The sequence below is a fragment of the Anser anser genome, assembly GCF_964211835.1.
Source record: "Anser anser genome assembly, chromosome: 3".
NCBI lineage: Eukaryota > Metazoa > Chordata > Aves > Anseriformes > Anatidae > Anser > Anser anser.
Window position 1 is genome coordinate 17,288,215 of NC_139722.1, and position 26,059 is coordinate 17,314,273.

General features: G+C 39.7%; 1 protein-coding gene across 1 annotated transcript in view; it reads left to right on the forward strand.

The window, feature by feature from the left end:
• Positions 1-26,059, forward strand: part of LOC310896234 (uncharacterized protein) — a 193,822-nt gene that overhangs the window by 158,665 nt on the left and 9,098 nt on the right. The gene's annotated exons all lie outside the window — the stretch shown is intronic.

Below are 26,059 nucleotides of genomic sequence, written 5' to 3' on the forward strand. Positions count from 1 at the left end.
TGTAGGCTGTATGATTTCATAAAATGTCTGAAATGGCTGTATATTTTAACCTGCCTTTCTAATCTTTGGAGAGGCAAGTTTAAGGTTCTAATAAAATCTCAATCCTAGGGGAAAAGGCAACAGAAACCTGTATTATCTCATTCGTGAACAGCAAATATAATAGCAAATTGCACTCAGAAATTCTAGAATAAGGGGTTTAAAATACAAATGAGACTAATGTATTGCATCTAATAAACGTGGCAGATATGGAAGAACTCACCTTTGCATTTCAGCACAGCATTTTGTCAGTGCTGGGTTCACAGGAAACCACCTCACATTGATATTTCTATCAGGGTCCTGACGGCAGCGCTAGGCTGTAATACCTGTGACCAGCCCCCACCCCAGGTACCCCCCACCCTGCCCAGGACCCTTTGTCGGCCCCTGGAGCTGTCAGCCCCTGGCCCGATAAGGCTGCAGCAGGGCTAGTCTCCAACTCCCCACAGCCCTGCCTTGCCTGGACATGGCCCCCACTGAACCAGGCCCACTTGCAGGCCCACATTTTGGCCTGGCCTTGGCCTGTCGCTGTCCCAGGGGAGATGCCCTTGGCTGCCCTGCTCCTGGCTGGGGTGGTGTGAAGGGTCTCAGCTGCTAGGCCCTGCCCAGCTTCTTCAGGGAGCCCCTGGCTTACTACTTACCCTGAAGGTTTTATCTCATAGCTTTTTGGGTACTTTCTTTCCTGTGCTCCTTAATTTTTTTTTTTTTTTTTGCAAATATTGTGGCTTTTCAAAGTTTTTTGGGTAGACCTGTGTGGTGCCAGGAGTTGGACTCGACGATCCTTATGGTTCCCTTCCAACTCGGGATATTCTATGACTCTAAGTTTTCCTTCCTTCTTTCTTTCTTCTCTGTGAACTGCAGCACTGAAAGCGCAGATAATTATTTTATCTGAACGAAAACAGGACTGCGATGAGACTGAATCCCCTTCTGTGCATTAATTTGTGTTAGAGCTATGTTACAATTACATGACAGAGATAAGATTTAATGGATCAGGGCATTTATTGGATGCCAGGGGACCTGGCTGCCATTTTTGACTGTCCAGCTGCTACGTGAGATGGCTGCTGAGAATTGCCTTGCTTCCTTGCAGCTTACTTCCCTGTAAGCGAGGGGGAAAAAATGAGGATGGTATTTCCATGCACCTCTTTCTAGCTTTCTGAGTTGTAAATGCATGTTAAATGTTGAACTTGTGAAACAAAAGAGGTGCATGTTAAGAACAGTGCAACTTCTCCATAAACCATGGAAAGAAAGCAGTAAGAGCTTCCTGCACTTCTAGACCAAAGTAGCTTGCAAAACAAAGAAAATCCTTATTTAACAGATGTGAGGACTGAGACACACACATGAAGTGGCATTTCTTGTTCCACACGCATAGGTTATATACTCGGCCTTATGCCTTATAATTTTCTCATATCAACAGCTTTTTAAGCCATTTCTACTACAGATACTCTACCTTCCACTCACTATGTCACTCAAAGTCCCAGGTGGGTGTAAATCATCCTATAATCCATTAATTAAGAAAACAGATATCCCAACAGTTTGTTTTCTCAATTTGGAAGAATAAAGGATTTTTTTGCCATACACTACAGGCACACATTGTTCTTCCCAAATTGATCTTTTCCTAAAAAAGCTGTTTGTTACTATGCTGCATTTCACATGCAAATATATTGTGTTCCTTTTACTTGTTCATAGTTTAATTGGAGAACAGCAGGTGATCAAAATCACAGTAGTAAGAAAGGTGTATTTCTGTAGAACAGATGAGTGCCATTTAAATCCATACAGGGGTGCTTTTAGCTTCCTCTATTAAACAGACTTGCAAATCCCATCACTATAAAACCAAAGCTGAGCCTTACCCTACTTACGAGTTCCCTCAACCACACACACATGAAGAGAAATCTTAGCCTAGTTTGCAGTCTTGTTTCTTCAAATTTGGTCTGATTTTTTTTTCCAACTGAAGCTATATCACAAGAAGGCATAGCAAACTAGAGAGAAAAATCTGTTTTCCTTTCACTAAGTAATTTTTATTTTTAAATTCATTGTGAGTAGTGACACACAATTGTTGTCCAGTGCATAATATAAGGTTTCGAGAAACAGATACAAAATGCAATTTATGTAGAATAATTAAGTAACATACATAAATTGAGTAAGACATTAAAGCATAGGAATGCTCTTTAATTAAGTCTATTTTTACAAGCTGGTTATGTTTTAGACGTATCTCTATAAACATGCAATCGTTCCTTCCAAATAATTGTGTGCGATTTGTCTTTCTGGAATCCAAATCTTCATCCTTTCTAAGTCTTTATAAACATACAAATTAGTGATATGCTTTCTTCCTAGCAACTCATGAACCAGGCCTGGAAAACTAAATAGAAATAAATAAAGATGGCAGAAGTAGAGAACACAAAAGCAAAAAAGGCGGTTTCCTTTGTTCTGCCTTTTTTTTTTCCCTTTGTTACATCCTTACCATCCTTACTTTGCTATTATTTTCCACTCTCTTTTTTTTTTTTAATTTTTATTTTTAAATATATATCCACACATTTATCATATGTGCACCTATTGCATGACTTTTCAACCTTTAAAATATATATTAATACCAAAAATTCATAACAAACTGCCAGAGACTGTCAGGAAGCAGATGATCCTAGAATTAATTGCTCCTAACAAATACCATAAGTTGGAAGTCCTGCAGCACACCATCATTTAAATATGAGACATCTTTCATCTAATACCTTTACAGGCAGGAGTCTGGATAAACATGCATATCTTTCTTGCCTTGTAGGTCAGCTCATTTGTATTCTGACTGAGCAGACGGGGAACGAATGTTAGCTATTGCCACAGATATTTTTGCTTTTCCTAAAAATCACTAATCAGGAAAAGCTCTATCTTCAGCCATTTTAAGTAAACCTTAGCCCTGAACAAGGCTTATATCTATGTCAGCATTGCCCAGATGCTTTATTAGCATGATTAAATCAATATGTTGGATTTCCCTAAGTTAGCTGTAGTGCTATGAAACACAACTGCTTACAGCTAAAGCATGTTTAGTGTTACTTGGCTTACATCGTTGCTGCAACAGATTACAGAGAGAACTAGTTTTTGTGGTGTCAGCTTGAATTAGTAAGCAAGAGTTTTTGCTTTACCGCTTTTGTACCTATTGGGAAAATCTTATATATACAATTTCTCTGGCTATAGGTTTAAGGAAATGGCACTCAGAGCAGCTTTGCTTCTTTACCTTGTGCTTGTTAATGTGTTTTAAGTGTGACTATGTATCATACAATAACATTTAAATTTATTATTCAATCTGAATTGTATTTGACTGCAAAACAGGTTTCAAAGATGTTGCTGCAAGGTTAATGAAAATAGGAAGTCTGAAAGAGATGCTGACAAAGAAATGAGAGCTAAAAGGTTTATCTGTTACAAGTAGATAATCTATATAGGAGAGGAACACCAGAAGTCAGACTTCATAAATTGTAGATAACTGCTTTTGGGATTATTTTGTTCGTGGTTGGATTGAAGGCTGGATAGGATAGGATAGAATAAGATAGAATAGAATAGTTCAATTGGAAGGGACCTTCAAAGATCATCTAATCCAGCTGCCTGACCACTTCAGGGCTAACCAAAAATTAAAGCAAATTAATGAGGACATTACCCAAATGCCTCTTGAATGCTGACAGGTATGGGGCATCAGCCACCTCTCTAGGAAGCCCGTTCCTGTGTTTGACCACCCTCACAGATGTGACATCTTATGTGGCCTTCAGTATTTATTTACAATTTCTGCTTTGTATTAACGTAAATTCATTTAGTGACATTTGGAATATCATTAGCAAGCTGATATATTTTAGATTCAGTAAATGTTTCCTAATTTTATTTGGCTGTGTTTGAAGAAGAAAAATTGGATCTCTGTCCTCTATTTACCTGTTTACATATACTTTTTTTTTTTCTGTAGAAGAGTTTGTAGTTCCCAAACATAAAACATTTGTACATAAATTAATGGCTTCCTTAATCATAATGAATCAAAATCTAGTTTAGTTGTTTGTGGAGGTATCTCCAGCTGAAGACACCACCTGGAGAAATGGACAGACAAGAAACTCATTAAATTCAACAAGGTGAAGTACAAAGACCTGCACCTGGGAAGGAACAACCCGAGGCACCAGGACATGTTGGGGGCTACCCAGCTGGAAAACATCAGAAAAGGACCTGGGGGTCCCTATGGACACCAAGCTTAACATGAGCCAGTAACATGCCCTTGCAGCAAAGGAGGGTAATGGTGTCCTGGGCTGCATTATACAAAGTATTACCAGCAGGTTGAGGGAGGTGAAGGGTCTAGAGAACAAGTCTTATGAGGAGTGGCTGAGGGAGCTGGAGTTGTTTAGCTTGGAGAAAAGGAGGTTCAGGAGAGACCTTATTGCACTTTCTAATTACCTTAAAGAATGCAGAGGAGCTGCCCCAAAATTCACCACTGGAACTGAGAGCAGAATTAGGCCCCATGAATTCTCACAGGTTTAAATCAAGGCAGCATTCACCCCTGCATGTATATGTTGTTAACAATGATAGCAATGGGGGTCTTTCGGTAGGATATTCTTTCATGGGAGATATCAAAATAATGATTTTATGTTGACCAGACATTTTGTTATAGATGATATCAAGTCCCTTGTGCAGTATGCACCGGGACATAGTTTAGTAGTAGACTTGGCAGTGCTAGGTTAACAGTTGGACTTGATGATCTTAGAAGACTTTTCCACGCTAAATGATTCTATGATTCTATAGTGAGGTGGGGATCAGTCTCTTCTCCCAAGCACCAAGTGATTAGATGAGGAAATTGCCTTAAGTTGTGCCAGGGGAGGTTTAGGTTGGCTATTAGGAAAAATATATTCAATGAAAGGGTGGTGAAGTATTGGAACAGGATGCCTGGGGAAGTAGTTGAGTCACTATCCGTAGAGGTCTTCCAAAAACATGTAGATGTAGAGCTTAGGGACATGGCTTAATGATGGACATGGCAGTGCTAGGTTAAAGGTTGGACTAGATGATCACAGAGGTCTTTTCCAACCTAAATGATTCTTCATCAGAATTCCATTCCAGAAGAATTATGGTATTTTTCTTCAGAATTCCAGTATTAGCGCAGGATTTGCTTGTTGCTTGTTGTATTTAAATGCTCATCTGAGGTTAAAACTGCATTGAAAGGAGCTGTAGCAGAGTACAGTCATGCTTAAAAATTCCTGTGCTATATGAAATACTTCCTGTGTTGAATATGAGCTGAAGTTTGATCTCATTGTTCCTGAGAAGGCATGCCATGAACATCTGTAAAGTATCTGAACAAATGCTGCTTGGTCAGTCCTCAAGATCATGAATGTACTTAAAAATGGCAAAGCATGCTACGTTTAACATAGCATTGCCACAGAACTATTGCAGAGTGGTTGGAGTCAGTCTCTCTGTCCTCTCTGTTCCTTTAGCACTGTTAGCATCCCTGGCTAAAGAGATTTCTTTGATTTCGGTGGATGCTGGATTGGGCCATTCAGGAGGTTAAGTCATAGCTTCTCAAGCACAACCATCAGCAGGATGCTCACGAACAGTTTGGGCACAATAAGAATAGTGGATTTCACATAGTAGAATGACACTGAATAGTGTCATTCACAGAGGTCAAGGGGGTTCTGGAAACCCTGTCCACTGCTGCTATTGTGATTGTGGTAGATAAAATGTTTTAAAGCTGGTACACTGATCTGAGGCACTGTAAGGCATTTCTTTCCTCACAGACAAATCTTGGCAGAAGAATCAGGGAAGAGATGGAACAAGTTTTTCTGATGTAGGTTTGTACTCCTCATCATTCAGGTTCTCTCTTTCTCCTTTATGGTTAATTATTTAATCCAGACATCTGTAACACTCTGCTTTGTATTAACAAATATTTATCAAGGCTGTGACTCCGTTGCACTATAGTTAGCCACTTGACTGAGAAAACTGCAATACTTAGCTGTTGAAATGCAGAGTTAATGTAAGCAGTGAATTTCTATGTATTAATACAAACGTGGAGTAGAACTAATGTCAAAATAAGGAACAGTTTCTCTTTTGACCTACTATGATTACTATTTTGAACTACGCCTCCAAATTCATACTTCTGCAATTCCTGCTTATACCAGCAAACTGTACTCATGCTCTCAATTTGTTTAAAGTTAACATCCTCAGCCATCCGAGCTCTCTCTCAGGAGTCAGTGGGACTACTCACGATACTCATCTTGCTTGTGCAAGTGCAGGTTGCCATCCTGTGTGAAGAGAGCACCTTTTCCCTGCTGCTGTATCTCAGACTGTAGAAAGCTCTTAGCTGCAGCGGAGACATGCTAAGAAATTGGTTTGGAGAGCAAAGCAGATTTTGATTGGAGTCTTACCTTTGCACTACATTTTCCCTTCCTCTTCTACTGAGAGAAGCAGCAAATAGTAGAGCACCCCAAGAAGGTAACTGAGGAGGTGACACTGAACATCTGCTCCCTGGCCAGGGAAAGGCAAGGCTTGCCTGCCACTGCAAACTTGTTCAGAGTATGAAAGGTATGTACAATGTGGTGAAAGATGGGGGGGAATGTTACTAACAGTTTTTACCTTTAATCTGAAAAGTTTTTTTTTTTTATTCTTCAGATAATGAATACAGATCAAAATTTTTTTACCCTTTAACAAAATTAAAAGGGAACTTGTAATTACTGTGATCAGTAGTTTGTCTTTACATCTCTCAATTAGGTATTGGTATCTTTTAGGTGCAGAACTGGGGAGTGGAAAGCTTGGGAGACTTGTTCCTGGCCATCTTTCTTATGAAGAAATCACATTCAAACTTTCCATGCGTTACTGGAGGGTTGTGACACTTATCAGATAGTGTGCATCCGCACTACAGTACTCTTTGTGGAGATCTCTGGTGATGTTATACTTCTTTTAGTCACTTGACAAGTAGATTCTGAGTACCTGGAAAGGCTAGCATAACCTTTTATGCAAAATTCAGAAGCTATGAAGGATCTCAGTGTAGGGCTGAGGGACATAAACACTTTGTTTTCTTTTATCATTTTCCTCTTGCCAGTGAGTGCCTTCATCACCTGGCAGCATCTCCCATCCATTCCCATTTACTATCTACATGGACCACAGTAAAACAAGAGTCATCAGCGCTTGCAAAGTCACGTTAAGATGGGGGCCTGGGAAGTAGGTTAAGGCACAAAGGGTGTATGTCTTGCCAAATACTATGCTTACTCTGTAACTTCTTCTTAATTTATCTTCCTGATTTCTTGCACATTCCTCTTTCACACCGTTTCTCAATTCCTTAGCAGTCTAAATAATTTATAGTAGACAACAGAACTGTGGATAGAAACAAATTTGCGCAGGTGCGGCCTAATCCTCTCAGATCTTAATTGCTGGTGAAGGATTGGACAGTCTTTTCTGTTCTATCTCTTGCAAGTCTGTATAGAAAATGAGCTGGCAGGTGGCATGTTCCACTCCTTCAATTTTTTTTGTGGTCCCTCTAATAAGCAGATGCACAAAATGCATCTTTTGGATTGACATGTGTGAAGCTGAAATTTTGTAGGAAGGGTGGGACCTCTTTGTTTCATTTGAATATATTTACCCTTGCAACAGAATTCATTTATATGGATTTCCAGGAGGACTGTATGGGTTATCCAAAGACCATCTTTCAAAGGCAACTCTCATAAAATATGCATGTGAAACATGCCTATGCTGTCACAAGCAGGTAATTTCACATGCAAAAATATGCTGTTGTAGACTATGAAAAACAAGCTGTCATTCATGAAAGTAGTGCTTTACTTGTGCAGTTAATATTTACAGTTTCATCTTAGGAACAGAGACCTGCGGGAGACCATCTGGGTCATCAGGTCTAGTTGCCATGAGTGCAGTCAAGAGAAGCATAAGACAGTGCCGTTTTCTGGCACGCAGTATGGCACAAAACTGGTACCATACTAGAACCTTTAAGATCAAATATCAAATGACATAAAAGACTGTGATGGGCTACAGGAAACGGAGAAGGTGAGATCAAGGGTATCACCAGTGTCCTAGGTCTTTCTAGGTCCTTGCGCTTTGGTTCAGTGAACAGCCATACAGTCCTAGAAAGTTCACTTTCCATGGAAAAGCTGTTGTATCTCCTTTCTCGGAGATTCAGAACTGGCCTAGACAAGGTTTGAAGAGGAGGCTCAGGGGCGACCTCATCGCTCTCTACAGTTACCTGAAAGGAGGCTGTAGAGAGGTGGGGGTTGGTCTATTCTCCCACGTGCCTAGTGACAGGACGAGGGGGAATGGGCTAAAGTTGCGACAGGGGAGTTTTAGGTTGGATGTTAGGAAGTACTTCTTTACCGAAAGGGTTATTAAGCATTGGAACGGGCTGCCCAGGGAGGTGGTGGAGTCACCATCCCTGGAGGTCTTTAAAAGACGTTTAGATGTAGAGCTTAGGGATATGGTTTAGTGGAGTACTTAGTGTTAGGTCGGAGGTTGGACTCGATGATCTTGAGGTCTCTTCCAACCTAGAGAAATCTGTGAATCTGTGAATCTGTGATCAGTCTGTTCTAGCTGGCCCTGCTATGTTGGATTAGATGGCCTCGAGAAGTCCCTTCCAACCTAAACTGCTTTTACTATACTATGGTTCTTTTCTTGTTCTCCATGCAGCACTTCATTTCTGAACTGAAGTGCTTCCATGCTTTTCAACTAATTTGCTGTGGGCCAAGAATTATTTCTACAGTTGACATCATTGCTTAGTTTGGGATTCCCTTTGTCTCAGATTCTGGAGCCTTTCTCAAAGTTGGACAGTTGGGAGTGAAACCAATTGCACAGGACAAGATTAAATGTTAATGTTTTCATTAGGTCACGAAAAAAGACGCTTCTGACTTACTGTGTATTAAATTGGACACATAAGCCTGGCTTTGGGGTAATACAAGAAAAATACACAAGAAAAATACACAGACAAGAGTCCCGAGGGAAGGATGAGCTCTCTGTACCTTATGTAGTGTGACATTGTAATGCTGTATGTTGCTGAAATTTTGGGGGCATATTCAGTATTTTGAACCTGACATTTGTTCTGTTTGCTTGAAGGACAACATGCACAGATAGGAAGTTGGGCTGTGGGGGAGCTTGATCCTTCGTTGACTGAAATCAGTGGCAAAAGTTTTTTGAGATTAGTAGAGCTGGATTAGGCACTTTTACCTGTGAAACTCATTAGGAAAGTTTCCTTGTCCTTATGGGAGCCTGGGAGAGATCTGGCCAGCTAAACCCAACACAATGCTCAAAAGAATGATCCCCTACATCATAAGATCGGACAGGTCCTCTCCATCAGTGAACATTTGTGCTGATAGTGTAATTCCATCTGAGCTCAGCAGAAAAGCAAGCACCCACATCTAGCTGATTTAATTTGGTAGAACATAATTAATTAAAGTAGTATCTGTGATCTGTTAATTAAAAGAATGAAATCTGAAATTAGATTTTTGGTAAAACAGAAAATGTGGACTTGGCAAAAGTTTTGAAACTCACATAAGGCTTCTGATAAATTCACAGTGGATATGCAGTTATTTGGGGGGTGGGGTAGAGGTTAAAAAGGGTCTTTTATCTCCCCCACAAAACCATCTGTGAGCCTTTTTTTATCTGACAGGCAGTAGAAGAGGAGGAGATGTGCAGGAAAAATTAAATGTTCACATTGTTCAGGAAGAAGAAAGGCATGTGTCTTAGAAGCTCTCTTATCCAAACTTCTGCTTTCCTAAAAGCCCTATAAGCCATATTTAGGTCATGTCCTCTGAAGTGCATCATTTGCCTTAAGGAACTTTTTTAGCAAAGATATCAGCGTGTCCAATTACAGGCTGAGGGCCTGATCCAAATATCACTGAAGTCAATATCACCACATTCCATCTCAGTGATTATAAATGAGGGGGTGGAGGTCTACCGTGCAAAGCCATGAAATTATTCTCCCTTTTCAGGGCACATGTAACTAAAAAAATCTCTGATACGTAAACAAGCATTATCAACCTATGGGGAAGATAATGTTGAAACACAAAACACCATTCAACATGTTAAACCCTGCATTTATCCAGAAATTTTCTCACATCACCCAGTTTAATTTATAGCTCTTTTTTAGAAGTCCTTAGACATCTACTTTTTGTGTGTATCTTGCTATTCAAAATCCTGGGATTGATGATTTTTCAAAGTAAAACCCCATGAAAAGTTAAATCCTATGGATGACCTAAAATTGTACATACATACATATATATATAAATATTGTGTGTGTGTGTATATATATATATATCTGTAAAACAAATGTATGTAAGATACATTATTATATGCGGTAGGTAAAAAGCTGAATATTCTACTCTGGTAAAACTGAATGTTATTACATCACAAACATTCGAAGTTGTTCCATTAGGCAGTATTGGAAATGAGCGGGTAAAAATGTTGGGAGAACGTTCAGCATCAGTAGTTATTTAACAAGAATATATTTAGAGGAATTATACCAGTGACTCTAGTGACTCTTAAAGTAGCTGTATAATTTCATTGCATGACTGTATCAGGGTGACACAAAGGAAAATGTGTGCTGAATGCCTTTTTTTTAAAAAAAAAAAAACAAATGCTTTAAAGTATTTCAAGATATCCTTTGGCTTTATTTTCCCAGGCAACCATCTCCTTTGCAGCCAGTCTGCATACTAGTAGGTGTTACCATATCAGCCAGGGCTTTGACCTGGCATCCAAATAGCTCAGTACTTGAAAAGCAAAACACGTGAAAAAGAAAACAATTGTCTGAGTACAAATACAAATGTGCATATGCACATAGACACAAAAAATATGTATTTATCATAGGAAGTACTCTCACTAGTCTCATATATGACTAAGATACAGGAAAATTCATGGTGCTCTTCTGTACATGAGCACATACACAACAGACAAACACTATAAGGACTATGTGTCTAAAACCTGTAGGTATTTCTAAATTATTTTATTTAGAAACCAAAACTTGTTCTTCAGTATTTTAAAGGTCAGGTAAATTCAAATAAAGAAACACTTTAGTCTGACTATAAGCAAAGTGACAAGGATATGGTGTTTTCAGTACAATTTTGACAACCAATGTGGTAGTCTTTGTTTTATATGTTAAGAGAAAAATGATTTTTTTCATCATGTATTGTAGATAAGTGTATGTAAAAAAAAATTCAATGTTTGTGTAACGATATCTAAACATGATGACAGCTGATACAGAAATCGACAATTTTTCATAATAAGTAAGTGATGGATCCTTGCTAATTAATAGGATTTGTTTGTTTGTTTCTTTGCTAGGAATAAAATTAGTCAGTTATTTCCAAACTGAGATGGAGGTCACAACATAGTCATGAAGAAATTTTCTTTCAGGTCATATAACCTGGAAATGTTCTGAATATATAAAAAGAAAATATATAAAGGAAACATCCTGAAGTTCAACAAGGGGAGGTATCTGGGAAGGAACAATCCCTGTATCTGCTGAGCACTGACTAGCTGAAAAGCAGCTTGGCAGAAAAGGACCTGGGTGTCCTAGTGGACACCAAGCTGAACGTGAGCCAGCAAAGTGCCCTTGCAGCAAAGAAGGATAAAGGTGTCCTTGTCTGCATTAGGCAAAGAATTTTGGCAGGCTGAGGGAGGTGTCCAGTCCTGGGCTCCTTAGTAAAACAGAGACTTGGATATACTGGGGAGAGTCCAACAAAGGGCCACAAATATGCTGAATGGACTGGAATATCTCTCCTATGGGTAAAGGCTGAGAAATCTGGGACTCTTTAGCCTAGAGAAGAGGAGGCTTTGGGGGATCTTATCAATGTCTGTAAATACCTAAAAGGAGGGTAAAAAGAAAACAGAGCCAGGCTATACTCAGAAGCCCTTGGGACATGGTCCTGGGCAAGTGGCTCTAGGTAGCCCTGCTTGAGCAGGGATATTGGGCAAATTGACCTCCAGAGGTCCTTTCTAACCTCAACCACTCTGTGATTCTGTAATTTTTTTTTTCCTTAGTATTACAAAATTTACACTTTAAAATTGATTTCTGTAAATTCAATTTTATGATTAAGAAAAACATTATCTCTAAAATAGATGAAAGCTGCTTAGCATTATCCAATTCCTGATTTTTATCCTTGTGTTTTCTACCTACTGTTTGAAGAGTCTCTTTAGTTAAAATTTGTTCGTTCAGTCTGAAAATGTGTGGCATATGACAAACCTCTAGTTTATCAACAATCGTGATTTCTAGTGCCTTAATAATCTGCAAATATTATGTAGTGATACTTCTTGTAATGATATGTATTGCAATGGCTCCTGAGCTGAATATTCTGGGGGAAGATCAGGCCGAAGGGCTAGCAGAGCCAAGTTTGTCTCTATTACATGCATCTTGAGCACCAGAAGCATCAGGAGCAGGTCTCAGATGCAAATTCAGATGTGGTCAGGTATCCACATGCCTTTAACTACGTCAACAGTAGCAAATAAAACAGGTTAGGGACTCTTCTTTGGTCTTATGGACAACCAGCATGGCTAAACTGTCTGCTCCACAGAAGGGTGGCCTCATCCTGACTGCCAATAGGCCCTTGAGCTTACTTTTTCCTCAAACTGTACCTGGTCTTTTCCGGAGAGTGGACTAAACCAGTAGAGATGAACATATATTGGTGCTTACATTCTCCAGTCCTAGCTGCCCACATGGGCAAAACTTTTTTTTTCTTAATGTGCTTTTTCTGATGTTTCCTGCTAATATGAATAAATATAATTAGAAAATCTACTACATCAGAAACAATTGCTTCAAAATGGCCAAGTAAGATCTTCTAAAGTTCTTGAAAACAATCAGACTTGTTCCATGAACCACTGAAGACTGCCACGCAACTCACCAGTGTCTGGCCAGTGAAGGCTGCATAAGAACAAGTACAAATGGTAGATGTGCAGAAGGATCCTTTGTGGGTTCAGAGAAGCTGAAAGGTTGTTGCCATTCCTTTCTGTCAGCCTACAGGCCCCAGTCTCAGTTCCTCTGCAAGGCCCTCAGCCTCACCCAAAGACATTTGTGTTTTTAATTACCAATACAACTGCAACATTTTTAAGAAACTGTTTTCTCCTCTCTGTGCCCTTAAATGGAGGCAAGCAGACAGCCACAAATGACACTCTAATGACATGTGTTGAAATACTCATAGATTACTCAGTGCCCTCATACCATTATCACTTTTTGCATTTTCTTATTATTTTTGAAATCCTCCTGTGTTCCTAATTGTTTCTTAGCCTGGGCAGAGCTAAGAAAAATAATAGGTGTTCCACTTATGCGTGGATGAAGAAGGATGCAGCACAAGACAAAGTTTTCTTTTCCCTCAGGATGACCTCTTTGTTTATGGAAGTCTTTTATTTACAGAGACCATCACCACCACCACGACCACCAAAGAAGAACAACAAAAAAATTCTTAGTCTTCTCTGCAACTGTGTGCTGGAGTGGTTGTGGTAAAAATAATGCTATTCTATCATGACTAATGCTGTCTTTAGTTTGGTGTGGGCTTTTCTGGTGAAATGTGAGGACAACAACTAGAATGAAATAATTAGAGTTGATACACATACCACCTCATAGCAAGCACTAGAAGGGTGTTACGAGACAACTCCAGATTAGAGGAAGGTAACCAAAACTGAGATCCATCATAGAGGTCTACAATTTAACTTTTGAAATTTGTGGTTATATGTTTGGAAAGTGCTGTTTCTAACCTGCAGGCTGGCTAAAGTAACCCTGTTTTTGCCCTAGACCCTAGTCCTCATTCCTGGCCATTCTCTCCCAACAACTCCATTGTGGCAATTTTCTGCGCAGACATTCAGTGAAGTGGATCAAAGAACTAGGGGATTAAAACCAGCCTTTCCACAACTTTTTCATTTTTGCTGGATGTTATGTCATTTAAACACAGAAGCACCATCCTGGAAAGCAGCTCCACAAAGGACTTAGGAGTCCTGATATACACAAAGTTCAACATGAGTCAGCTTGCTGCTAAGAAGGCTAACAGTATTCTTGGCTGTATTAGGCAAAGTATCACCAGCTGGTCAAAAGAGGTGATCCTTCTGCTCTACTCAGCATTGTAGAGGCCACACCTGGAGTACTGGGTCCAGTTCTGGGCCCCCAGTACAAGACGGACCTGGACATACTAGAGGAAGTCCAACAAAGGGCTACCATGATGATCAAGGGACTTGGGAGACTTCTCCTATGAGGAGAAGCTGAGAGAGCTGCAACTGTTCTGCCTGGAGATGAGGAGGCTCTGTGGGGATCTTATCAATGTCTATAAATACCCGAAGGGAGGTTGCAAAGAAGACAGAACCAGGCTCTTTTCAGTGGTGCCCAGTGCCAGGACAAGAGGCAATGGACACAAGCTGGAACAGGGGAAGAGGTTCTGTCTGAACGTCAGGAAGCACTTCTTTACTGTGTGGGTGACAGAGCACTGGAGTTGCCCAGAGATGTGATTTTCTGTGATCCTTGCATTTTTTTCATTAAAGACCTTATAGCAATGAAAGACTGCCAGTACTTTGAAACTTAGAGAGAAGTGCTAGCTAGTCCTGTAAACAAAGTAGAATACGTCATGCAGAAAACAGTAATCTGTTTCTTTGTCCTTACATGAAGACAAACATAAAGCCGTGGTTTGACAAATCTAATGACAAATTCTGAAATTTTCTTCATTTGTTTGGTAGTAGCTAGAAACCTGTTTTTACCCTTAATATGGGCAAAAGTTTTTAGTAGCAAAAGTTATCTTGCATTCAAAAAAAAATAATAATTAAATAGAGACTATATTGCACAACCAGCTGTTTTGTACAGTCATGATGACTGGTTTGGGTTTAATAAGGAGCCAGTTTGAGTTTCTGGTTACTCAGTTACCAGCACTCTCCCTTAATTTCTGAGATGCTATTGAAATTATAGATGCCTATGGTCAAAAATGGTAGGTTTTCTCAGGCATGTTTTGAGGGTGAAAGGCTTCTTCTTGAACAATCCAGGCCCTCCCAAAACAATGGCAACAAAGGATCCATCACAATACTGTTTGGATAAATAATTAAGCGTTTCACCAAATTAAAGGTCCAGGTCAAGATGGACTGAGTTGAGACTGGTGATGGCTGACAACGGTTACCTGAATCTGATGCTGTGAAGATAAAATTAATTTGACTTAGAAGACACAGCTATAGGAGTCTTCCAACACCTATGCCTCTGCTTTTGATGGAAAAGCTTCTAAAGATTCTAGGTGCAGAAATATAACATCTCCTTTTACTTGCACCTAACTCATCTTTGCAGGTTTACATGCAGAAGAGATGCTAGGTCCAACGTCCAAGTACATTCACTGGAAAGTTCCCCAACAACTCCATATGCTTTGGGTCATGCTCAGAGGTGTAGAGGTATGCATGGTCCATACAGCCAAACTGTGTTCACTCGTGGAACAGTGTGACTCCTTACACTGCTTACTGAGATGAGCTCATGGTTTGTGCTAAATCCCTAAACTGAGTTTGGGCATTGTTGACAACTTGTCCTGGCTCAAAGCTGTGTAATGTTTTGTACTAATATTAAACAGTAGGGGTGACTGAGGCCTTGTGCTCAAACGTCTGTCCTGGCCTTGCACACTTTACTGTAAGGAAGACAGCTGAAGTTATTACCACCAGGAGAAGAGAAGGAAGAAGCTTGTTTGCAGGGGAATGTGTTCTCTCTTCAGTTCTAACAATTCCTGGCTATTTTTATGTACAGTAGTTAGTTTTCAGACTGATGAGAAGGAGTCTCATTTGTGCAGATGGGAAATGCTTATTATGCTAATAGTGTTCTGCATTGTTAGCAGAGATTATTAGACAGAGATGTTAGAAATGCCTCTAGTGGAATTAAGTAGGTGACAAGGTAAAACGAAGAGATAAATGACAACAGTGATTAGGAAATGGATTGTGCTAAGTACAGCAGTGCAAATGAAGAAGAGAAAGGAACTTCTCTTACAAGGATTTGTTTAATCAGTAATGTATCTATGAAAAAGAAACATAAAAGATAGTTTACCCAGATGACACCAAACACTGCCCTTTAGATTAAATGTGATGTTTAATCTGGAGAAAGCTGAGAGGAATGTCAAAACGGTCAGCAAGGAGGAAAAACAGAACACCTGAAAGCAAGGAAACCACAGACAAGCTTGTGTTTTATAATGAATATATTCTGCCAAAGATCTGTATTATATATGGCCAACTATATATTTTAACATGCAATTCAGTGAAATGTGCTATTCATCTTCTCTGAACTTGTAATAAATCAAGAAAATCCACCAATAGAGGCAGGCATATGGGCTGCATAGTCACACAGTTGTCTTGCACTACATTGAAAACTGTTGCTTTTTGGCATGTTGTTTCTATACCTAGGTCCATTGTTCCAGCTGGAAGATGGCATTTGTGACTGCAACCTGAAAAACAGGCATTAGGCTTTATTTCTGAAGCAACACATCTGCAGCCTAACTATGCTGTAAACTTTCATTAAATGCTTGATGGAAATCAATGCTCATTTATAAAGTGATATTGCAGCACTACAGTTTGATATGACAGAACTAGTCATGGTAAATAAATCATCCAGGGAATATGGCTTTTTTGCTTTTTCTGTGAATCACCAGTGAATCAGTCCTGCCAATGTATTGATTATTCTTAATTATTCAGTATGGGTAAAGGCTTTCGTTGTTGTATCAATTACCATCTCATGGCATGTTCAAACATTGATCATTTTCACTTGTTCACACTAACAACATGTAACATATCACTAAAGTTTCTGGAGTTATTTTTGACCCTCTCATCAGATGCTTGAAAATTCCATGAGAGGCAGAAAGAAGAGTGATGAAGAGCAAATAGTTATGGTTGTTAACTGATAACAAATGTTCTCATTTGCCTTCACAATTTCCTGCTTTCCTACCTGGCAGGCAATGTAATGATCACTTCTTCTCCCTAAGATTGAATGTATGTTAAGCAGAGAATTCTGATGGGATGAACAGCATTTTTGGATTAATTCTATATAATATTTGTGACTTGCTGGTAGGAAGAATCACGAATGCAAAAGGCTTATAGACCAGACAACTTCCCTTCACTAGTCATAAAATGAGATCCCGAAGTCTGTCTGAAATGGGCATATATTAAGTAGCTGTTTGTTGATTTCCATAATCACTGAAAAACTTAGGCAACAACTGGGTTTATTTCCTTCCCTTCTGATTGTGTTGATGGAGGGCCAGATTCCCTGGCCAACCTGTCCAAAATCGGGGACTATCTCCATAAGTTAGGGGTTGGTGTGCCCTGTTACTTCAGTATGTGAACACCTCAAAATTTTTAAAACTTCTGAGAGGGGCAAGGACAATTTTCTCATTTCATAGAATCATAGAATGGCTTGGGTTGAAAGGGACCCAGATCGTCTAGTTACAACCCCCCTGCCATGGCTGCTCCAGCATGGGTCCCACATGGGCGGCAGCTCCCCCCAGACCCCCTGCTCCTGCGTGGGCTCCTCTCCACGGGCTGCAGCTCCGGCCCGGGGCCTGCTCCTGCGGGGGCTCTCCATGGGCCGCAGCCTCCTCCAGGCCACATCCACCTGCTCCACCGGGGGCTCCTCCACGGGCTGCAGCGTGGAGATCTGCTCCGTGTGGGACCCGTGGGCTGCAGGGGGACAGCCTGCTCCACCAGGGGCCTCTCCACATGCTGCAGGAGAACTTGTGCTCCATGCTTGGAACACCTTTTTCCTCTCCTTCTGCACTGACCTTGGGGGCTGCAGGGCTGGTTCTCACTCCTTACTCTCCCAGCTACTGTGGTGCGGCAGCTTTTTTCCTTTTCTTAAATCTTCTCTCACAGAGGTGCAAACAACATCACTTACTGGCTCGGCTCTGGACAGTGGCAGGTCCCTTTGGAGCCAGCTGAAACTGGCCCTTATCTAACATGGGGCAGCTTTTTCTCACAGAGGCCGCCTTGCTACCAAAACCTTGTCACATAAATGTAATACATGCATTCACAGCTTCTCTGGGCAACCTTTTCCAATGCCTCACCACCCTCTGAGTGAAGAATTTCCTCATAACATCTAATTTAAATCTTCCCTCTTTTAGTTTAAAACCATTCACCCTTGTCCTTTCATTATCTCCCAGAGTAAAAAGTCACTCTAAATCTTTTTTATAAGCCGCCTTTAAGTATTGGAAAGCTGCAATGATCCTGCCCAAAGCCTTCTCTTCTCCAGGATGAACATCCTTAGCTCTCAGCCTTTCTTCACAGGAGAGGTGCTCCAGCCCTCTGATCATCTTTGTGGCACTCTTCTGGACCCGCTCCAAAAGGTCCATACCCTTCTTGTGCTGGGAATCCCAGAGCTGAACACAGTATTCCAAGTGGAGCCTCACAAGGGCAGAGCAGAGGGGAAAAATCACCTCCTTCAGCCTGCTGGCCACTCCTCTGTTGATGCAGCCCAGGATCCGGTTGGTCTTCTGGTCTGCAAGCGCACGCTGCTGGCTCATATCAAGATTTTGTCAAACAGAACCCCCAAATCCTTCTCTGCAGTGCTGCTCTGAATGAGTTCTTCACCTAGGCTGTCTGGGATTGCCCCAACCCAGATGTAGCATCTTGCACTTGGACATGTTGAACTTCATTAACTTCAAATGGCCCCACTTACCTAACTTGTCCAGGTCCCTTTGGATGGCATCCCTTCCTTCTGTTGTACTTACTGTACCACTTATTTCATAGATGTGAAACTGGGGCAAAGCAAGTCTCCATGGCTTGTCTAATGTCACACAGGAAGTCTGTAGTGGAACAGGGAAACAAAAATGTTTTTCCAGGTTCTGGTCCTTAGGACTTAAACTTCCTTTCTATTTAGGATACATGAGATATTTGAGCTGCAGGGACCAACAAGAAAGGTCATCTCTCATGAGGATGGAACCATCTCTTTGGGCAATCCCAAGGTACAGAAAGATTGCTCAGCTCTCTTTGGTGGCTGATATGAGGGGAGAGGAGAGAACAAGACTGTTTCATTTCTACTGAAAAGCAATTCAGAAGATTGTGGATACATGTGATTTTACAGAATGGAGCAGATGTAGATTGTCATAAGTATTGAGGAGTCACCTGTGTCCTGTTATGAGAAAGGCCTTATTCCACTCCTTTCTCAGATCAAGCAAGGAAAGTGCAGCAGGAGAGGATGGGCTCTCCCTGGTGTGATGACAATAGAAAATATTTATTTTGGAGTGGGAAGTTCTTGCTTTAAGTACTATCAATTTTTACATGACTATTTAGTGAAGTTTGACTGTTTCTACCAAAAGAGGAAAAGACATTTAACACAAGGGCCTACTCAGAGTCTTTTGGTATTTCATTAGGCATAAGGAACTATTTGCTGTGACTCCCTGAAACAAAATAAGAGCAAGGTGATCTTTCCTTTGGGTTGCTACAGCTTTGAGGAGGAACAAAGTTACACTGCAGAGAATATTTCTGTACCACAAGTGACTCTGTGAATCCAGGTTGCCCCTGATCAGGCATATTTTTGCAATACAATTAATTATCTTATTGTACAAACATCTGAGATAGCCTTACAAGATGACTTTTTTTTTTTTTTTTAAGTTGAGAATAGACACAGACACAATGTCCTCTTTTTGCTGCTCAGCCCATTCCCACACTGTCACAAAAGCATTGTCATCAGGCTACGCCTCCAACTGTGACTCTGACCTCTGTCCTTCCTGGACAGTAAAAACCTCATTGAGTACTTGAGACCCCTGCAAACAACGAGCTAAAGCCTCTAATGCTCCAAAACTGATCACTGAAAAAAAAAAAAAAAAAAGAATCCCTGGATGAATCCCTGGACAATATGGGTCTCAAAAACAGCCATTCAGACTATTTCTTTTGTACATAAGGCAACTAAGAGGCACCTAAGTGCCATTGCTGTCACTTCAGTTTCTCCTTAGACGTCTGTCTGGCTTCAGATTTATATATGGCACAGACAGCAATTCTTGTGGTGAAATTCTGACTTTGCAAAAAATTCTGGGATTCTTAGGGAAAACTAGCAAAACATTTTGGGATAAGAAAATCTGAATTGAAACTGCAACATTTAATTTTGGGCTATTTTTGCTTTTCTTTATTTTCTCCTGACCTGCCAAGTTGCCTTCTCAAAGATTTGTTTCAGATATTTCTGAATATCTGGAGATTTGTGGTGGAAAATAGAACATGAAAAGTACTGGGTACTGCAGTAAGTAGTCCAGGTACAATTAATTCTTAAATGGAGGCAAAGTAAAACGTTGTGATTCAGTTCAATAAACTAAACTTAAATATCTAAGTGAAGTAATATTGTTATGCTGTATTTAAGTTTTGTAAATTATACAATTTTGTTTGCATTAAAGACATTAATTAAGCATTTTTTGTCATTTTGTATCTGTGATGGGTTGGTAAATATCCTGCAAAATAAAAAAATCTATTCTTATTTACCAAATGCAGACCTGCTAACAATTATGTATACTTTTTGATTATTTAGATTCATTTTTTACATTTAAAATTGAAACAGTCTGGAAAAGTCCACGTAATAGAATAAACCAGCACATATTAAAAAACATCTGAAAATATTTACCTGAAATACTGTATTTTTAAATAGATTTGATATTGGCTGGCAAAGAGTAAATGTGCTCTGTTTACTTTCTGAGTCAAGTGCTTACTTTCCCTGTAGATAAATACTGATAGATGACGTTGGTTCTCTAGAGCAAGTGAAGAGCTAAAGTGAGGGCTGAGCTCTCCTGAGAGGGGAATCACAGGATTCCTTAATGAAAGTACAGACCTAATTGGATGTTCTCGTCCCTGTGTTCGCTCAGTGTAAGCACTGAAGAGATACTGTCTCTTGCATGACTTCTGTTCTGCTGGTGACTACTTTTTGTTATTGCCTCCAGAAAAACTCGGACTAACTAAACTCTTAATCTATGTCTCAGAAAGAAGCCTTCACATAGATGAGACAATTCCACGTTGCCCTCTGCCTAAAATTCAAGGTAGAGCTGCACAAGAAATACTCTTCCCATCTAGTAAAACTCTTGGGATATGTTTCTCTGTTTTTCATTCTCCTTTGGGATGATCAGGGATTTCATAAAGTGTTTTGGTAGAGAACAGAAGGGAAAGAAAATGAAGCATGAGGTAAGGGATTTATGTTAAAATCCCTGCTCTGAACAAGCACACTGTGACTAAAAGAATACACTGATTTGGGAAATAATGAAAGGTAAAATGTGAGTCAGTGTGAACACAGAGCTTTCCTGCTTCATTTTCTGCCAGTTCCCTAGAATCCCAAAGTTTGAGTCGAATTTTCTGTCTGCTGCTAAGACTTTATGTGAGTCATTTTTCTCTTTCTGAGGGTTTACTTATACATGACAATAAGAGCCTTTGGTGAGTACTTGCCACTGGGAAAACTGCTTCTGGCTAAGAACAAGCTGATGAATCAGAAACTTTCACAGAGCTGGATTTGGGCTATGGAACTCACAAAGGATTAGGAAATCTATGGAGGTGAGCATGTTCAATCTAAACACTCTTTTTTTTTTCTCTCTCTTTGTATTCTCATTTCTTGCAAAATTTCAGAATGTACACCATCATCATAATTTTTCTTTCTTAAAACATTTTTTTGCATCCACACAACAATCAGAAATAATATATCCAGACTACTTTCCCTGCAAGCAAGGTAGAAGATGGTGTAACAAAGACTGCAATATCTAAACAGCAAATTTTCAGGTGTAAAATCAGGAAGTCTATAAGGTAGATTAATACTTCTTTTTTTCATTAACATATAACTCTAATTAACTGCTGCTTCTGTAAGCATAAGAAAAAATGGACATATCATCACAGATTTTTAAATTACAAGCCCTAAAGAAATTACTGTAGTGCTCTAGGATGACTTGCTTCAGAACTTTGGACGTTGGACTTCCCTGAATTAATTATTGCTTGAACTAGAGTATAGCTTGTAGAAAAGAATCTAATCTCAATAATTTATTTAGCAATTCTTAAATAACAGGCTTGGGGCTACATTATGCTAAAAAATTAAGGCCAATTTAGTAAAGATAAAATATGCTACATCTGCTATCACACAAGTGCACCAATCTCTATTCAGTTCCTTAAATGCTACTGTAGACCAAATCCAAATAAAAAAGTGTACCTGAAATATATTTCTCTTTGTTTTCAACCCCATATTTTATTTTATTTTATTTTATTTTATTTTATTTTATTTTATTTTATTTTATTTTATTTTATTTTATTTTATTTTTTAATTTTAATTCAATTTAATTTTATTTATTTATTTATTTATTTATTTATTTTTTAAAGAAATCAGAACAACTCCTTCTGCACAGACATTAGCTCCTGTTCTCTGCAACAGACATGCTCAGCTCCAGGAGACTTCCAAGATAGGATCACATTATATGCAATGAATGTATGTATGTATATATGGTATGATGTCACTGATTGCAACTTACACATTCAGAACTCTTCACAAAGTGAAAAAATAAAATTAAATTAAAGGGTATGGGCATGTCCCAAACTTTTGATTGTGCTCACCAAATCAAATTTCCAGTGTTAGGAAAGATTAATTAGTCTTTTCAGTGTGTGTATTTAAAGTCAGTCTGGTATGCATGTTTAAAGTAATAAGGTAGACATCAGAAAGCTAACGGTTTAATAACAGGTTGCCTAAGAATTCCAGGGCCCTTACAGTGATCTGAACATAATTGACAGCTATTATTCTTCACTTAGGAGCAATGGCCCACCCCGGGAGCAATGAACAGACAAATCATATAGTATCATGTTCCTTCTTGACTGAACAACTTTAGGGGCCCATGGCTAACTGCATGGCCTCTTGTTCAGCTGCAAAAGTGTCTTTTTATTTGTTTGAGGAAGTGCACCATTGAATACAGAGGTGAAAGAGAGGCCATTTCTCTTCTCTCTCTCTCTCTTTTTTTTTTTTTCTTTTTTCTCCTTTTTCCCCTCAGCCTCAGAAAGGTCAGGAGCCTGCTTCATCTGTCATGCTTAATCAGCTGATGAAAACTCTGCTGATGCACGAGGTTGTGGCTCCTCTATTTTAAGCATAAATCTTAATAGGAGAATCATTCTGTAATGTGTTACTTCCTGAAATGTGGAGCTGCTCTTTTAGGAGTGTGCTGGAGGCTTCTGGTAGCATGGGTGTGCAGTGTGTCTGGAGTTCTCCTGGGGCACCACGCTTTTGTTGGCTGATATATGTGACAGCTTCCCAATTGCATATGATAAGGCATGTGGTCCCAGACTTCAGCAGAAAGCTGTAACAAAGGAAATAGACGTCCCAATTGGAATGTGAAGCAAGTCATCATGCCTACAGTTAACAGGATGCTGCTGACTGAAGAACAAAGGCAGGAGTACATCTCAATTGCGAAAAACCAATTACCCTCATTACCCACCAACCCACCATTTTTCTGATTAAAATTATTTGAAGAACAGGGAAAGAGGGCTGTATCTAGTGAAGGCTGCAAGAGATGTGCAAACGTTCAGCTAGAGAGGAGGATGGAATTACACATTGTTGGCACAAGCGCTCCCTTGTCCTGGCTGGTGGGTCTGGCTGAGCATGCAGAGGGACAGATATAGTCCCTCTTTTCTTAGTGACCCATCTCTTATAACTCTTTTGAAATATTTGTGGTAAATATGTCTTAATACTTATCTATCTATCTATATCCCATGTTCTAGTTATTAATTTTCAGATATGGCTTTTTTGTTTTGTTTTGTTTTGTTTTCCTTATTCACATAGATTCCAGGATGGCTCTGGAAAAAGAGAAAGGGAAATAATACCTATGGACGTGGTTCAGAAATGAAGAACCCTTGATGTGGCCAGTGTCAGGCATTCTGACAGGAAAATGTTTGCTACTTTAAAAAAATTAACAGACCTAGCTAGATTTCAAGAAATGTTTGTCCCATAGGATGATTAGCAAAGTTAAATTGTTCATCTTTGTATTCATATGCATAACAAATTTATGAAGTCCAGCACCAAGACAAGCATGCAACAAAGAGCCTTCACAACAGTCTTGCTCTGCCATGATTGTATCTCATGAAACTGGGAGGCATTTCTCAATATATCACAATGCACCACAAAACCACAAGTGAATGCACAAAGCCATGTTAGATGCATGTAACATTAGTTAGCTCTTCACTGCCATACACAGAATTCAAGGGTCTTGTGCTTACCAGTATATTGTACAAATATTGGCAATAATTTCATAACATTTTGAAGCTAGAAATACCACCTCAGGCATAACTTATGTAGTGCACATGGAAGCTGCATTTAAATATATAACCAACTCAGATTGGCAGAAGTATATGTAGAGGATATATTATTTTCTAACACAGCTCTTCCAAACATACAAGGCTGTGACCTCATGAAGAGTCATGATGGCAATTCTGTTTCTAATGCTAAGCCAGAAGTTCAGTTTGCAACCACATTTAAGTTACAAGTGGAAAGGATTTGGGAACTGGTATTCCAGTGACAAAATGCAACTCTGCAAGTTACAGCAATGTCTCAAGATTGAGTGCATGTGTGCTCATGTGTGTGTGATTCATGTCACTAGTTCTCCACCTGCTGGTGGCATTTTTAAGGCCTGAAAACCCCAATGCCCTTGCTATGAGTGATGTGGAGGTTGCCACTAGTTAACCCCATAAAAATGTGCAATCAGCTAATTGGAAAATTCTAATTAAGCCTCTGCTCATGGTACAGACATCCACACATGAAAGACACTCAGCTTCTCTATACGACTGGCCTGCTTGCCACTGGAGAGCAGCAATCAGGTTGGGCAAGCTTTGCTTTCCCAGTCACTGGAGCATGAGGGCCCGGACAACTGTGCTGATGGCTGGCTTGCTGAGGGCCGATTTTTCTGCTGCAGCCACCCATGGTTCCTTAGTTCCAGCTGCCTATTCAACCATGTTCCCTGTTCTTGCTAATCGCCATTTCAGAAACAAAATGAACGGGGGTGAACACAACTATCATTAAGAAATACGATGACAATTAAATATAATTAATAAACACTCCTATTACAGGGCATATGCATGCTGTGTGTCTAAACTGGACTGAGTCTGAAAATTAGCACACCTCATTACCCAAATGAATTGGAATTACACAGCGCAACTTCCACTATTAATACAGCTTAAAGAAATCCTCCATTTTTTTCTCATGTATATCTGTGTCCAGAAAACGATGTGCTTTTTAGTCAAAGAATATTAGAATGAACATTGCTAATCACATCAGTCCAGATGGTTGGCTCTCTTCTTGCCAAGTGGCAGTATTGTAACCTATTTAATGTGCAATTTACATAAGCTCCATGTTAATAAAGATCCATGAGCTTGTGGACTTTTCCTCTACTCTTCTCTTTTCTCAGGTTCAGTCCACAGAGGCACAGCATAGTGCTTGCGACTGCCATTGATGCTGGTTGCTGAAGCGAGGACTACTTAGCACCTTGCCCACAACCCTCTGTCCCTGTCTTCTCACAGCAGTATGGGATCCTTTAATTGATCATTATCCCCTTTTCAAGTTAAAAGTACAGTTAGGAGTGTATATGCCAAGCCCACATCAATCTGTGGTGAAGGCTGGAGTGAAACCTAGAACTAGCTCAAAATAAAATTATCCTGTTACTGTGTGCATTCAGCCTGCATTCTCAGACCAGCTGGAATTTGTTAGAATTGTTTTGTGTTTATGGACTCTCCATCTAAACCTTACACAATTTAATTTTCTTTGGAAATTTACTAACTCTGATGCTACTGTGCATCCTGTCCTCCAGTCCAGCTAGGATTTTGTGTGTGGCCAGTCACACTATGCTGGCAATCAAAACATTTTTCTGATGGGTGGAATGATGTGCCTATAAATTATTGTTGGTATCTCTACAACTCACATGAGAAAACATTTTGTAACTGAGAACACGTCTCCAGCAGGTTTGGCAGGTCATACACCTTTCTGTTATCCAACTGTTATGTGGAAAGAAATCATACAACCACAGATCATCTAACATTAAATCACGGGCTTGGCTGTACATCCCCCATATTTCCTGAATCTTCTATAGATACCTATGGAAAGCAGAAACTACATTTTTCTAATCACTACAGA